The sequence below is a fragment of the Propithecus coquereli genome, unplaced genomic scaffold, assembly GCF_000956105.1.
Source record: "Propithecus coquereli isolate 6110/MARCELLA unplaced genomic scaffold, Pcoq_1.0 Scaffold140, whole genome shotgun sequence".
NCBI classification, from domain to species: domain Eukaryota; kingdom Metazoa; phylum Chordata; class Mammalia; order Primates; family Indriidae; genus Propithecus; species Propithecus coquereli.
The window spans coordinates 2,564,220-2,581,036 of NW_012138303.1; positions in this window are offsets into that span (position 1 = coordinate 2,564,220).

Sequence of the window (16,817 nt, forward strand, 5' to 3'; positions counted from 1 at the left end):
GACTTATTATTCAAATATTCAGCAACCCTATGAATATTTATTGATCACTTATTGGGGTTACAGCACTGAGCCCATTACTCAACTAGGTATGTAGATGATATCAAAAAGAGAGGAGAAACGAGATATGCATATGGGAAAATTGAAAAAAGTTAATGAACACAGACCACATCAAATAGGAAATACTTCTCAACAGTAAGTGGAGAAGGATAGAGATCACTGTGAACTCAAGTATTCTGAGAAAACTTTCATGAACGCAGACAAGCAGAGAAGGGTGCATAGATTTTGATGGGTGAAGTGTCATGACCAGATGTTTGTTTTAGAATGTTACTCAGACAAAATTATGAAGGATGAGTTTGAGGAGAAAAGAAAATGAGAAAACTACTGCTGCGTCAGCAATGATAAAAATTAACATGGGGACAGAGGGAATGGAGAGAAATAGATGCATTTAAGTTATATTGAGTAGATCTCATTATCACTTAGGGATTGATTGGAAAAGAAGTTGCCAAACAAGCAAGAGTTAGGAATGACGCCCAAGATTTTTATATAAGAAAACTGCTTAGATGGTTTTTCCATCGACCAAGATGAGGAATGCATATGAAGAGACAGACTTCTGTGGTAGGTGTTCTTTGAAATACGTAAATAGTATAAGATGTTGTCCCTGCCTGAATTCCACTTCTATTGTATTTTCTCTTTCTTATCTCCTTTATTTCAAGGGTCTTTAATAGTTTAATCTTTTAAATTTATTTAAATATGTTGGTGGTCTAACGTATCATCATGTTACCTTTACTTCAGCACTTCTGAAAAGTTTAGGGAAGTTAATTTGAAAATAAGCATGAATAGTCCAACACAAAGAGATCCAAGGTTTATTTGGGGTATCTCTCTTGTCTCCCATCCCTTACCTCTTCCAACTTTGATAATTAAAAGGACACAAAAAGATTGAGACAGATAGATTAAGACAGATTGCCATAACCCTAGTAAACGATCAGTAAATATTCGGACTGCCTTCAGAAACTAGTCAGATCTATAAAAATGCTTTTGAACCTACCAAATAGTCCCATCTTTGCTCGTTTCTAAAGGGTGTTGCACTCAAAGGTTATGAACGTCATCGTCTGGAGGCCAGTACTGAGACTTTGAATTGTACTTTCTATTTAATTTTTTTTCATAAAGATTTCTAATTTTCTGAAAATTCAAGCTCTCAGCTGGAAATCTCTTAGGCTCGCTGATTCAGGCCTAAGTCTGTGAGATGTGGCCACATTTATACGGCTGGATTAAGCAGATCATTTCCAGCCTCATTTGACCTAGACAAGGAGCTAGCTTTCCCCAAATTACAGGTTCTCTCAGGAGAAGTCTTCACCACCCTGTCTATTCTACTTAGTTTCTGGTATTGATGAAGCAATGGATGTTTTGTGCAGGAGCAAAAGGAGAGAAAGGGGAATTTGCACATGTCAACGTCATGTTGGCAGCAAAATACCACCCCTCGGTACCTGTCTAGAGGCCCAGCTGCATAAGCATGTACCTGCCAAGATAGGATCGACAGAGAGAAGCCAGGGCCGAAGTATAATGTCCCAACCGAAGTATTTTGAGTCTGTAATAATAGACACAAGGCCTAGATAAGTCACTCAGAGCCCTGTCTCTCAGAGTGTTTTCCTATAGCATTCAACTGCAAACAGTTTGTATGTGTTGGTTGCCCCCCATCCTACACTATGATGAAGTAATTTAGGTCCCAGTCAGGAGTAGTCTTAGAGTTCAGAAGTGTTTTCCACTAAGCAGTGGCTGCAAAGGCCAAGCCTGTGTGGCTTTGGTAATTTCCCCTGGTGAAGTCTTTCAGAATCCTTGGACCTTGGGTCTTGGCCAAGGGTTTAGGGTCTGAGCGGTTACTCACATATTTCCTGTTCTGGGGCCATGAGGAATGATGCCAATGGGATGATTTTGTAAATTGGAGCCACCCTAAAAACAAGTTGGTAACAGCAGCAGCCACAGTGGCAGCAGCAAGCCAGAGTTGAATTCCATTTAAATAAAATGCCAAAAGGCAGTCAGTGAAAGTGACATTTATGGTGTTACTACAAATGCATTCAGCGGGGAAGCTCAGTAGCAGAAGCAAGGGGGAAAAAAACAAGCTGTAGTGAAAACTGCCATCTGTATATTGTGCCCCGTTTTTAATATTCTGTATTCTCATAAAAAGTGTTGTTTCTGTCACTATTCAATCTCACAAACTCACACAGAACACTGTTAAAAGTCAGCAGTGTGTGAAATGGTATTTTAAAATAAATGAAACCCGCTCGCAGAGCTGCGGAGGAATATTGCAATGCTGGGCGCTGACAGACAGGCACTGAAAAGTAACAACCGTTATCATCTTAAAGCAAAGCGGATTAAATAAAAACCCACAGCCAGTGGTGCATTACCAAGTCTGATATTGACACAGCTGCTGTGGTGGTTATTTTTCATTGTCTCATCAAGACAAAGCATCATGGGATATCAATCTTCCCTCTGTCAGGCCATGCCTGGTATAAAGTTTTTCGTTTACATTTTCATTATATTCCTTTTATCTCCTGTGCCAGCATTTTTTTCTTAACTGTGGGGTCGAATGACCTGTGGGGCAGTGTTGAGCTATTACCTTCTGGCCAGAAGAGCTCTCTCCTGGGGCAAAGGGGCGTTTGTCCTCTTCCCCTCCCCCATCACCTTTAGCTGTCTTCAAATGGGCAAGATGGCCATTATTCTCTGGTGTTGGTGGGCGATGAGAAGCTGTAATGTGTGTGTGTTTGTACGTGAGGGAGAGAAATAAAGAGCAAGAGGGAAAGAGATAATGACTATGAGAATTAGAAGAGCATTTGAGGATATTATTTTCTTTCTTTCCCTTTTCACTGGAAAGAACGGGGATAGTTAGAAAATACACAACTCTCTTGAATGCTACAGCTGCAAACCCAGATTAATGCTGAACTTTTATACACCACCGTTTTCTTTTCTGGACTGGCTCACTCTTCCTTGAATTGGCCTTCAATTAAGGAGTTCGTTGATCTGTGGAAAATATATTTTCATTTGACTCACAAAAAAACAAAACAAAACAAAACAAAAAAAACAGAAGTTTTCTCTACACTTCTTTTCCCCACTCTTATTTCCCCTGCTTTGAGAATTTATTAGTACAACTTCTTTAGGAAAGAAAATTAGTGGTGATGTATTTCCCAGTATTTTGGTCTCTGTTTTGTAAGTCATTGGCCTTAATGATAAGGGAAATGAAACTATTAAGTTTCATTCGCAAAGGTTAGAAATGCAATTTTATAAGATCGAGATGGGCATAGCAAAGAGAGGGGTGCTCAAAGTCCCAAAGGGGGTTCTGACATTTCGAGCATCTTCCACTTGCCCTAGAAGAGGGTTGGAAATGAAAAAGAGGATGGGCTGAAAGCTCTGTGAGATATTCAACAGAAAGGACTGCTCCTCCCATGTGTCTTCTACATAAGCAAAAAGTGAGTCAGGTCAAAGGATCTGTGTAAGTTACAGTAATGCTCACTAGCTGCTGAACAAACAGCTTTAACGCTTAACATCTCAGAGGCTTAACAGAGTAGAAGTTTACTTCTCACTCATTTCACTGTCGACGTGGGTTAGGTGCCCTCCTGTGTCTTCTGAAACATGTGGCCTCCAAGGTCACATGAAAGGAAAGAGCAAGTATCCAAGTATTAAACAGGACATTTTTAGGGCCAGGAATGGAAGAGGTTTTCATCACTTCTGCCAACATTCCGTTGGCCAGAGTTCAGGCACGGGGCCTCAGCCTAACTGCTTCTAGGAGTTCAGCCTAACTGAATCTTCCAGGAGTCTCCCTATGGGCTGAAAAGAAGTGCAGTAAACACAAGAAATTTGTTGTTGTTGCTCTTGTTTTGGAGCATAGAAGCAGGATAGAAAAGGGTAGAATAAGGTAGAAGGGACAGTATAAAATAAGTGAGAAGGAAAAGAAGATATATTGCTACAGTAGAGATCAACTTCTACCTTATCCCATTTAGCCATCCTATCAAACTCAGTTACTATGCTTTCCACTTCTACTACCACCACCAGCAACCCCTGCCTAGGGACTAGAACAGCTGGGGCTCCTTGGGCATCTGTCTTCAAGTGATTTTTCCATGTGATCTCTCTACATACAGATCTCAGGGTAGCTGGGCTTCTTACATGGCAACCACAGGCTCTCAGAGAGAATTTCCCAAGAAAAACCAGGAAGAGATGTGTGGCCTTTTCTAACAGAGTCTCAGAAGTCAGGTGGTATTACTTCTGCCACATTCTGTTCATTGAGGCAGTCACACATACCTCCCTCTCCCCCACCCACCCTCAAGTTAAAGCGGGGGAATTAAAGATTCCACTTATGGTTTTAAAACCAAAACACATGTGGAAAAGTTTTTAAACTACTCATCTTGAGAAAGACAAATGTTCACAGTAAATCTATGTCCTTGCAAATTCTCATATGAAAATTAAAAGTCAGCCTATCTTGAGAATAGGCCTAAAATGTTAGTTGTTCTAAACCAGAAACAAAAATATGTATAGACACGAGGTACTGGGTTTTTTCTCTTACCCATCTCACTTTACCTCTTTAATATCATTTTTACATTTGCAACAACAACAAAAATCTTTCCAGAATTTCTCCACCTGCAGCATTATCTCATACCCAGCCATCCCTTCTGTAAGGTCTCTAAAGGTTCAAAATGGATTGGTTCAACCAAAAATTATAGTTAGGAAAAGTTCTTCTGAAGAATCTCAAAGTGAGACAACATCTGTAGTGACCTGGAGGCCTGCCTACCTTACATCCTTCCTTTTTGAGAAAATTTTGTCAGAGCAGAAAGTTGGTAGGCAGCAGAATAGCTAAGGAAACATGCAATGCCATCCCTACAACCAAAGCCCCACTTGCTTATTGGTCTGCAGATTCAGCCTCCAAATGTAGGACAAAATCTGGTACATACTAATAAGGGGAATCAGAATTGCTGTCTGAAAATTGGTGTGCCATAGATGGCCTGGACACCCTCCTGTCCTATAAGGCTTTCCATCCAACGTCATGCATCTTGACGCCTCTTTAGAGTAAGGCCTCTGCCTTTGTGTACCGATGGCACTACAGTTCTCTGGTCGTGAATTCCTATGCATTTTTCTGGGGTCTTGAGCCTCTGCTTGACTCCGAGTTCTATACGTCTGCACCACAAATTCTGCCTAACATTCCTTTTCAAATAATCACAGTGTTTATTTATATTCACCCAGAGTAGTATATAAAATGAGATTCCTGCTGCTGTGTCACCCCACCAGATTGGACCTCATCATGGAGCAGTGTCATGGCCACTTGGACATTGAGATTTGGACCAATGGCCACCCCACGAGGCAAGCCCCCCAGCCAAATTTGTTCCCCTGGTCCTCGCCCCATGTATTACTAGCTTAAGTTCTTCTCCCTCCAGTGAGCCATTGAGTTCTCAATATGCTTAACTATTAGACTGCATTGGTAATGATAAATAGGTAAATATGAATATCCATTATCTATTCCAACTGCTTGAATTGTAGCTTTTTTTTTTTTCCATATCCAGAGTCTCACCTTGTGGACAACATTTAACTCAAAATTGGCAATTTCATTAATGTGGTCCAATTTGAATTTATACCAATCAATGACATCTGTAGGTAATAATTTAGCAACTTCCTTTATTCAGCATGGACAAAAAAAAGATATTCTCATTAATCAGATGTTGTGATAATTAGAAACTCAGAATTGAAATAATCTAAACCACCTGTTGTAAGATATTTAGAACGTAAAATATTTTGGCATGAAATTTATTCTGAACATAATTCATCATATTCTGATGATTTAGAAGTTGCTTTAGAATACTATCATGGGGCTCACACTTGATGAGCATCAGTTTACATGGAGTTGTTTCTGTGAGTTGGGAGTGTTTGTCAGTAGAACATGTCCAGTTAATGGGGTGGTGGATAGTAGAGGGTTCCTTATGGCACCGCAAAACACTGCAAGATGAATATCCTCCAGAAAGTAATAAAAGGAAAATAATCAGAGTGCTACATCTGTCTGTGGTCTCTGCAGGTCTCCTCAGGTTTTAAATATCAAAATGCAACACTTTACCACATATAACCTCTTTCCTAAAATAGCCAATGGCTCACTTCCCACATCTTTCTCTTTGACGACAAAAAAAAAAATTTTAAAAAATGGCCAAAGTCAGATAATTGTTTTCTTTCTCTTCAGAAACCTCACAATATATGTGCTGCTTTACCTCCAGATTAAATGATTTAGCATCAGTCAGAAACCTACAATATCGTCATCATTCTGTAGACATTTCATATTTAAAAAAACATTTGCCCACGACAAATGTTTTTTAAATCTTTCTACCAAGCCTTTTGGCATTTGAAGTGAATAGCTATATCTAATTCTAAGCAAATGACCACCCTCGGTTCCCAGTCAGATACGGGTTCCCTATCCGAGCTAGCAGAGCCCTTCATCTCTGTTGGATCACACATTGTATTTGTGTACTTTTCATATCATCCCAATCAGATTGGGAGGTCCCTAAAGACTAATTCTAATTTCATAAAGTTGATGATTCCTTTCCTTTGTTTAGAACTTAAAACTTTCTGAGTTCCTCAAACTGAGTCTTAAAACAATGATGTAAGATAGCTAAAGTATATATTATTATTATCTCTATAATACAAGTAAGAAAACCAAGATATCAAAAGTAAAATTATTAATACTTCCCCAGCATCCCCACAAAAGAGGAAGCTTATGTGTTAAATGCACTTACTCAGAGTTAAAAGACTAAATGGTCAACTGACTCTGAATCTGGGGCCCTCGTGCCCCTCCCAGCCTTTGTATTTTCAGATTAGAAGGTCATCATCTTCCCTCTGAGGCGTATGCAACAGAAGCCCTCACCCTAGATGCTCTTGTTTATTGTACTAGTCTTTCCTGAGTCTTTGCTGTTAGGTCAGTCTTAGAATTTAACGATCCGTCCTGCATGCATTATTTGAGTTGCAGATGCAGTCACCTTTGCATCACCTGCCAGAACTCCATAGAACGTCATGAACATGGGAGAGCCTCAAGAAATATGTGCTGAATGAATACATTTATAATTACACTCAGGATCAGCATACCTTTTTCACGAGAGGCCCATCGGCTACTTGGCCATGTCTGGTATATTCTTGGGAGCCCATCAGTCATGAATGTTAGCAGAAGGAAACGGGAATAATATTGTTCATTTATCTATTCAACATCATTTTGTTTTGCATACTGGAAAGATTATGGGCTGTGAGTCAGATAGACTTGGATTTAAATCCCAGCTCTGCCATTTACTAGCTCTGTAAACTTAGACAAATTACCTAACCTTCCTGATTCTCAGTTTCCTCATGTATAAAATGAAATAAGAACCTCTTTGCAGAGTAATTTGAAGGATTAAGATAATATAAGTAAAGCTACAGGCTCATACTAGTCACCCAGTCACCTGTAAATATCATGGCCTCGTCTTCACCTCTTTTTAATGTCTTTTTTCCCATAAGAGAAACTCTTCCAGTCTCCATGATTTTCAAAGACTGTTTTATAGATCGATGGGCCTCCTATCTATGGCAACTCTTTAAATATTGCAGCTTTTCAATGGCATAGTCAAAACTCTTGCAATTACATGTTTATATACATTGGGCCATCTTATATATAATACATTTTCTATTTTCCGTTATGGATTGTATGTATATAAATATATATAAGTGTGTATGTGTATGTTTATTTGTCTCATTTTTTCCGTTACAGCTCTCTGCAAAGCATTTATATTCAAGAAATGATAATATGTGTTATTTATATTTATCATCTATGCATCCCAACTGACAGGAAGTGATGGTGCATATGATATCCTAAAACATTTTAATTACTTATATGGATACCTTGTGAGGAGACTTTTCCTAGTTGTGACCTTGTGGCAAAATTCTCAGCTCATGATCAGGCTGATTAACAAAATTTTCCTTAACTAGTGTTTTCAAAGTCATTATCTACACCTTTGATTGCTAAAGTATGATGACCCCAAAAGTCAAGGGGATCACTCTAAAGAAAAGAGAACAGGCAGTGCCTACCCTCACGCATGCTGTGCTACACACAAGGCCACAGGATCTCTGGGTGCTCCTCAAAGAGGGTGCAGATGTGTGAACTTTGACCTTCCCTTTAAATGCTTCCAGCAAAACAAATAGCATTCATATATGAATTGCATGCCCCGGGTTAGCCACATCAAATTTGCAATAAGATATTGAATAACTGAAACCATATCTTGAGTTTAAAGCAGTTCCTATAATATCCGCAATTAGACATTGGCCTTCTGAAGTGAGTGGCTTCTTAGGCCACATATGTATATCATGACCCAATGTCTTATTTCTTATTCCTCTTCATTTACAAAATTATTGAAATAAATATTAAGCAGTTTATTTACCAACATTCAATTTCACAGTGATTATGTGGAACATTTCTCTAACATGATTAAACACATAGTAGAGTCACTTTTCATAGTAAAACTCATTTTTAATGTACTCGGTAAGGTTCTAAAAAGCATTATGGCTTCTTCAGACTATCTCATATAAATGCCTTGCCATGGCCTTTGTTCTATGGCCTGTTTTAGCATCGGCATTAAATGGAGTTTGAATCTCAGCCTTTTCAGCTACTATCCGAATATTATTTTTCAGTTATCAGTTTATCTATTCACCTTGACTCAGGTAGACTATATGAGCTCTGTGGTTAATTCTCAGTAACTTGGGTAGGTACCTTACAGTTCTGCCCTCTAAATATTGACCTCAATGAGAATAAATCTCTCTATTCCTACACCATTGTTCTGTGAAAAAGGTCTTGTTGTTTCTCACTGCAATTACTTCAACTCAGCCCATAAACTTGGCAATCAAATGAATAGGTACCTAAACCCTCATATATCTCAAAAGGAAGCCACTAAACAAACTATTTATATTCTTTCTTTTGTCTCTGAAACTCTTCCGAGGACCAATTTAGTATTGCTTATACTTGTACAAGACAGAACAGATTTTCTAGATGTCTGTTTGAATAGTGGCCCTTTTTTTAATTCCTCCCTCGGGAAGTCAATACCGGCCTAGCCACCCATGGACATTGGCTTTTAGTAGTCTGGGGCAGAGCAGAGTTTGCTCTATTTAATTACAAGGAAAACTAAGAGCCAGAGGGCTAACCTGACATCTAAAGAAAAAGACTTAAGTCCAAATGACAGAAAAGTTGCATACCATCCCTAAACCCAGAGAGGCAGAAGTGGAAATCAAGGACATGTGATCGGCAGAGGAGGAGGCATTATGGAATGTTCACACATCAGCAAATCAGAAAGTCAGAGCCTCTCCGAGATAACTTCAGCGCACAAGCAAGTCAAAAACAAGCAGTGGCTTGGACAGTGATCAGGTGTCCAGAGTAAAAACAGAGATTTCTGTCTAATAAATGCAGCTTGCCATTATCAATCAAGGTTACCAAGGTTTGTGGATGGGGCAGGCCTGTTTAAAGGCCAGAGAAGGAGGGTCATTGCCTAGCAGCAAGTAATCTTTGAACGGCAGTGTTGAGACTTTAGTACCCATCTACAAAGACATCATGACATATATACACAGGACTCATCTGTAAAGTTATATTAGGCACATCCTACATCCTAATTCTGGGAACAAATCATGAAGGAAGTTCTTCATTTTTATTAATACATTAATTTCTCTCTCTCTCTCTCTCTCAAAAATTTTTTATAAAATTCGTTAGTAAATTAGCAGCCATCTCCAGTGACGAGGAACAGAATAGTGTGTTGGGTTGAAACTTACATATCCTGGAGCAAAACTGACAGTCAGTTGATAGGAAGGCTGAGTTTATGCACAACCTGTTTGGCAAGTGGCCCTACCAAATGATTATCTTCAGTTCTCATGGTACTTTTAAAAAAAATTTTTTGATCTTTTTTTAAAAAATGATTTTGATCTTTATGCATACAGTGGATGTTGACAGGTCACTGTTTGAACACCATAGTATTTCTAAGAACTAAGCAGAGGGGAGGTCATTCTTCTACATATTCTATCTGGTTTGATGGTGCAGCTTACCTGTAGTACTCTGGTCATGTGAACTGCTGGCAGTATTCCTGCCAACCCATTTAAGCCAAGCTTAAATATTCCTAAAAGGCTGAATATTCATGGGACTATAAGACCCATGGTTATTAAATCTTTCACCAAGTTCTTTTCTTTCCTCTTATTCTTGACAGCAAAGCTTTATGTTTTATAGAGCAGTGTTTTCTCCATTATACAATTCCAATATTTTTAAAAGAGTTGGTAACACAGAGACCCCAAGAGATATATTTATCATAAGAGGTGATGTTCACAGGAGTGATTCCAGATGCAGATTAATATTTTTAAAGCTTAGAGTCTCTTTGAGGAGTTCTTTCTCACACTTGAAGCATTCAAGATGGTGTCCTGGTTTTGAGGAATGTCAAAGGGAAACAGCTTCTGTCAGCAGATTGACACTGTGACTGAATTTGCAGTAGCATCATTCACAGTCTTACACTGTGAACAGTTAAAACTCCATCTGCCCAGGGACCTAGTATAAAATATGTGAGATTTTATATGTTAAAATAGTTGGATGAAAGACCCATTACATCTCTTTAGTTTCCCCTAAAGAGTGTGCTTCTTTTAATAATAATGTTATCAGTGTAAACATCTGTGAGAGCACATAGCATGCTGGGCACTGTGCACAAGTCTTTAATGTATTGATTAATTTAGCCCACTTAACATTCCTAAAAAGTAAGCAGCATGATTATGCCTATGTTTCAAAAGAAGAAATTAAGGCAGAAAGAGGTTAAGTCACTTGCCCAAGTTCACAAAGCTGGGATTCAAACCCAGGAAGTTCAGCTCTAGAGATGTAGTTGACCTTAAAATAACATCTAGATTTTTACTCTCAATCTTACTAGTCAGTTGTTCTCCACCAAATCCTTATCTATGCTCCTAAAATAACCAGATAACATTTCCTATTGGAACAACAAAGCCAATTTTGGGTTGAATAAGCTGCATCTATCCTTAAGCGCCAAGAATAATGTGGGGATGTTCTTTGACAGCAAATTGTAATATTGAGTCCAGTGAAGCTCTACAATCATCCTTAATTTTCAGGTAACACCCAAGCATGGAACCATCCAAATTCACTGTGTCCAAGTTTATAAGATGGCCCCAAACTATTTATCCAAATTTACTTACATTATCCTCGCTTTCTATTACTATGGATTTTATTGTTTCTTTCTACCATCTCCCTTGGACTTATCAATTCCCATGTTCCCATTCATGTCAAACCATTCCTCATAGGTAGTCTGACCTTGGTGTCCCTTTACTTGTTAACTCAAAACCACAGTCATAGAAAATCCATACAGATATAAAATAGATTAGCAGTTGCCAGGAGATGGGGGAAGGGGGAAATTAGGGGTGACTTTAATGGTTACAGGGCTTTCTTGTAGAGTGACTATCTGGAATTAGATACTGATCATGGTTCCTGAAAACTGTGAATATTCTGAAAACCACTGAATTGTACACTTTAAGATGGTTAAAATGGTAATTCTATGTTATGTGAATTTCATCTCAATTTTTTTAAAAATCCAAGGCTAGCCTTTTTCACAGTTTCACCCAGCCCCGACTCAAGAGGCCCCAGTAGGAATTCTATAATCACCTGGAAGAGTTTTCTTCTAGAATAAGGATTCTTCAGCTTTCCTTTCTACCTGGCTTCACAGAGATCAAGGTTTTGTCTTTGTGGTGGTTTTGCCTTATTCTGTTGTACTTCATTCCTCAGACGTGGGTCTCAGCAATCTTGAGACTGAAAGCAAACAGTTCTAACTAACATCCCACCTAAACTTTTAAAACATATCCACACATTTTTTAATTCCCTCCTTTTTAAGTGTAGGCTGGACTTTGTGACTTGCACGTAACAAATAGAATATGGCAGAAGTGATGGTGCGTGACTAGGTTATAAAAGGAATGGTATCTCCTTCTTGCTCTCTGTCTTGGGTGGCTCGCTCTGGGGGAAGCCAGCTACCATGTGGTGAGGACACTCAAGCAGCAAATGGAGAGGCCCACGTGGTGAGGAACTGAGGCCTCCTGCCAAAAGCCATACGAGTGAACGATTTTGGAAGCAGATCCGGGAGGCGCAGGCAAGCCTTCAGATGACTCAAGTACCTGAACATATCCCGACTGAAACATTACGGAAGACCCTGGGCCAGAACAACCCAGTTAAGCCATTCCTAGATTCCTGACACAGAAACTATGAGATAGTAAATGTATGGCATTTTAAACCAATATGTTTTAGACTAATTTGTTATGTAGTAATAGATAACTAATATAACTGTCCCTTTTTATCTTCTTTCTGTCCACGTCTCTTTTCCCATTCTTTACCCCATCACTTTCTTTCCTAAGTTCTAGAATGAGTGCTACATCAATAGCTTTTAATTTTTTACTGATTATTTCAAGAAATAAATTAGACATTTCCAACACAGTAAAACTGAATTTTACAGTGAGTACCTATAGACCTACCACCTAGATTTTAACATTTTACTGCTATTGCTTTATCACATATTTATCCATCGATCCATCCCTCCATCAATCCATCTTATTTTGGATGCATTTCAAAGTAAATTGCAGTTATCAACAGTCTTCAGCCTAAACATTTTACCCTCAACAGTATGCATGACAGTAAATAAGTTTCAGTGTTCATTTACAGGTATTTTTCTTCTGAAGTAAAATTTAAATAGAATGACATGCACAAACAAGCGCATACACCTGTGTGCATGCCAAATTCTACGAAGATACAGACCGTTCATGGGTGTAAATTTATACTCACTGACACAGCCCATAAGACAATTTCTTATAATTCTGTGCCTCTCTCATAGCATCTAACAGCATCTGATTGCATAATAGGTGTTCAACCAGTACCTCTAAGACTATTTAGTGGATGTCACCTGGACTCTTGAAAGAGAGCAAATAAATGATCCCGGCCCGTGGGGCTCTGATAAGCTGGAAACAAAGACATTTTGGAGCCTTGAGAAGTGAGAGAAAGGACAGAGAAGCTGCCCTCTATTCTTTGTCTGTACAAAACCCCTTAAGGAATAGTTTGTTCACTGAAATTAGCATGGTGTAGAGATAGTAAAAATGCTTATGAAAGGCAATTTGTTTTCCACGGAATTCACCAGATGGCCCACACTGTTAGGTATTACTTAAATCTCCACTCGGGAAAACCTGTTATCTCCCTCCCTTATAATAACCCCTTGGCCTGAATGTTATGGCCGGAACACATAGCAACTGCAAAGCTTTGCTAGAAGCATTTTAATGGCTTTTGAGAGCATGTGAAACAAAGATAGCTTGTAAGTAAAAAACCAAGAGCAATCTTCCTGTTTGAGCACAGAGTAGATAAGGAAAGGAGGCAGTTCAGCCTCTGTCATTACAAGGGCTCAGCTCAATCAACCCAAGCTACCTGTGTGCCTGAACCCAGGGCTCACCTCTGCCTTCTGACTCTGCCTCCATTATTCCCAGCATGTCCTGGTGCTGGCTGACAGGACAGAGCTCTTAGCAGTCCCCTTGAAATTGTACATGCTGAAACAGGTCTGAATTTACAGTGGAGTGGCTGCTTTTTTTTTGGCTTTCCTCTGTCTTCTTTCTCCTGACCCTCTCTCCTCATCTCTCGTCTTTGTCTAGTGCTTTTTTCCAAACACATTTTTTTCTTGGCTCTTTCAATTTATTTCTCCTCTCACAGCCTATCTTGTTCCTGTTGGCTCTCACTCACATCCTTTTTATCTCTACCTTCTCACACTCCTTTTTTCCTTCTCATCCCTCTTTTTCTCTTTATTTTCTTTTTTTGCCTTTCACACTCTCAACTTCATATTAAACACCCACTTTCCTTCTCCTTTTCTAGCCTCTTCCAAGCGGAGCCAGCATGCTGCCCACATTAAAACCTTCGGGAAATGGTACCATGCCTCTTTCTACAAACACTAGACTCGGTCTTTTATAGCAAACTGAAGAGACTTGATTTTCAACCGTGAAGGTTGTCCAGAGCTGTCTAATTTGTCAGCCTGGTTCCACCTGCCATATGCACAGCCTGAAACCCCCTGACAGCCTTCATTTTCTAAGCTGAACTTCAGCCTTTGGCCTCTGACCCTTTTGTTCACATTCTGTTATTGGAAAGGGACAGAAACACAACCCACTGGTGCCTTATTACAGTTTTAATTTCCCAAGTAGTTCCACCACCTCATTTTCACCTTCAACATCTCCCTCCCTCCACAGAATCGCCCCTTTGCTGTCTGTGGAACATAACCCTGAGAATCACATTTGCATTTTCTCTATGGTTGAGATCAATGCTTAAATGAGATTTCTTTGAGTGTTTTGTTGAGTCCTTCTGCCTTTCCCTGATTCTAAATGAATGTGCTGATTATCATATAGCTCTTCTTCTTTTCCCATCTACTATAAAACATATAGATTAATAGGAGCCTCATTTAAGAATTTTTCAAAATTTTCTGATGTCTTGATATTATTGTTTTCGTTCCTGCTGCTACTGTTTCTGTCCAGAAACTCACCAACATAATGTTGTACTCCTAAACCTCGTCTTTCAATTTAGGAAGCAGGGACTGTTGATCAAAAGTATTTGGTTTCTGAACATAAGTTCATTTTATTTTGAAATTATGGTTAAAATGAATGTCCAGTCTAGTTATACATTTTGTCATCATATGTCCCCCTGTTGATTTTGGAAAACTAATTTATCTTGAAATTTTTAAACCAAGTAAAACATCAATGAATGAACCTCCATAAAAATTGACAACTGAAATAAACTCCACCAACATGACTGTATAATTGCATTTAAAATATCTCTATAGAACACTAGGTGGTAAACAGCCTCCCACTTGGCACCAAGCAAGGGACCTTACACATTGTAGACTGGACTCAGGGCAATGATATAAAGGAAACTGTGTCCTTTTTCTTTCAATTTCAAGTGATTAGCAAGGTAGCTGACACTCAACATCTATTCAAAAAATTCATGAAATTAATTAATCTGATTCCACTAATGAATCTAATCATTAATTATCATTTCATTTTGCATTTTAGAAGTTTGAGAAGGAAAGAGCTTGATGAAATCTGTGGATGTCCACATGTCATACTTGAAGGGACAATGCTGTTTCTCCTCTCTAGATCTCAGTTTCTTTGTCTATAAGATAAAAAGAGGAAAATACATACAGTCTCTTAGGTCTCTGACATGTCTAATATTATAAAATGATCATCTTGAATTAGCGCCATATGAACACAACCTACATATGTAACCAGGGAGAAGCCAAGATTTAAAAGACAATAGAAAAGAAACTCATTTGTATTGAGCACTACAATGTATGTACTGTATATAAAAATGTGTGCGTATAAAGAATCAAGGTGTTCCACTTATCTAAATATCCACAATCTATTGAGGAAAACAAAATTAAACTTCAATTGTCTATGAAAATTAGTGTGATGGGAGCTACGATTGTGATTTTCTTAGAAAGAAGTATTCAGTTTTCTCTCTCTTTCTCCTGCTTTCCTAAAAGACTTTCCAACCAATTACATTCCCTATCCATTTTTAAGAGCACTTTTTTTTTCACAATGGTTAAAAATAGTTCAGCTCTCAATATAAATCATGGTAACCCAGGATCTTAATAGTATGTACAGAGTACTTCTGTACTTTGACCATGAATATCCTTGGAGGCTACAAACAGTGATCCAGTAAAAGAGGTAGATCACCAGGATCAAACCAAGAAGAACAATATAAGATCCTTCAATGAACTGAATACCTGCTATTCATCAAGCACTGCATTTGATGCTTTGACAAAGGCAGAAAGTAAACCACATAGTGATGAACAAGATACTATTTCTGTCCTTAATGAACTTACAGTCTAATGGGGAAGAGTCGTGGGTATACACTATCATGCAAAGCAGATACATGCTTTGAGAAACACTGACAAGACCCTTATGCCAAATGGAAAAATTGAAAAACAAAGTTTTTTGTGGGGATGGTGGCATTTAGTTTATTTTTGAAAAACGAATGAAGACCTGAATGACAGATAGGGTTGGGTATAGGTGAGTAGCAAGTGGAGATTAAGGGAAGACATCTCATGTTACCCTGCAAAATGATAGATGGTAATGAACCTGCAATGTGAAGCTAATGATTTGGGCCTGATTCATAAGGTAAAGGGGTTTTGTGAAGGATTTTAGGTAGAAGAAGTCTACATTTTAGGAAGATTACTATGGTGGAAGTCCATAGAGTAGATCGAAGAAGGGAGAAAGAGAAAACCAGTAGGCTGTTAGAAATGCTGTAAGAAGTCTGGTAGTATTAATTCTATTTGCCAAATGTTCCAATTCTACTACCAATAAAACTGAGCAGAAGTGACATGTGTTACTTCAGGACAGAAGCATTTTATTCCCAGTGCAAGACACTGCACACTCCCTCCCTTTGCCTCAGCAACCAGCGATTCTCTAGATGAAAGGGTTTCTTCAGTCTACATTTCTGAGTGGAGAATGATGTGCAGAAGCTCTAGCCAGTGTGCAATGGATCTGTAGCAACAAGAGAAATAAACCTTTGAAATTTTAAGCCACTGAGATATGAAGGTTGTTACCATGTTCCCTGGTCTATCTATTCTCACTAATAGGTTGCCTCTAATATTGTCTTGCTTTGGCCAGTTAAGACTTTCTTCTCACTTCTTTCATTGCATTTTATCCTTTTCCTTTAAGAAAAACTACTCTGTGACCGTGTCTGTGCAGCCAGGAAAAGTAAGTAGAGATCTAGTGATAATAATCCCTCTTTAGGCCCAAAC